Below are 759 nucleotides of genomic sequence, written 5' to 3'. Positions count from 1 at the left end.
CCTTAGGAACTAGATTGGTTGAGGGAGGTCAAAACATCGAGGTGGCTATGGACCTTTTCATTAAGCTGTCCAATGAATGGTTTCACCCAATTTGTTTGATGCCTAAATTAGCCATGTGCGTAAAATTCAACTTTGATATGCTGCGAAAAAACGGCCATAAAGTTGAAGTCATTCCTTGCCAGGATAGACGCGCTGACTACGGCAAAAAATGAATAAAAACATTCTCAGGAGACTGCAAAGGCTAGAAAACGAACCGTCCAAAACGGGTGGTTTGGAGAGCAAATTATTTCTGTGCGTTGGCTGCCACATAATGGTCAGAAGGAATATCAGTTTTGAAGAAGGCGTTGTAAATGGTACGATGGGTTTCGTAACTGGATTCAAGAAGGACGAACAAGGAAACGTTATTGGTATTTTTCTCAGAGTGGATCGCGAACCGGATAACGACGACGCTAACTCTGACTTTTTAGTGTAGAAAATTTGCGTAAACTTTTTGCTCATGGCAAACATTTACGTTAAGCGCTCGCAGTTTCCCGTCATCCTGGCGTACGCTATTACGATACACAAAAGCCAAGGAATGAGTTTAAAATGCGCCATTATGGATTTGGGTCCGAATTTATTTGGAACGGGCATGGCGTACGTCGCTTTATCGAGAGTGACGTCCTTAGCCGGACTCCATCTATTACAGTTCGATCCGACTAAAATTAAGGCGGATGGACGAGCCATAATGGAGTATAACAGGCTTGGCAAAAAATATAGGCC

Source organism: Phalangium opilio, unplaced genomic scaffold (genome assembly GCF_054372755.1).
Source record: "Phalangium opilio isolate 3A_F unplaced genomic scaffold, DU_Popi_V2 ptg000021l_1, whole genome shotgun sequence".
Classification (NCBI taxonomy): domain Eukaryota; kingdom Metazoa; phylum Arthropoda; class Arachnida; order Opiliones; family Phalangiidae; genus Phalangium; species Phalangium opilio.
The sequence above is the reverse complement of the archived record's forward strand: the minus strand, read 5'-3'. Positions refer to the sequence as shown.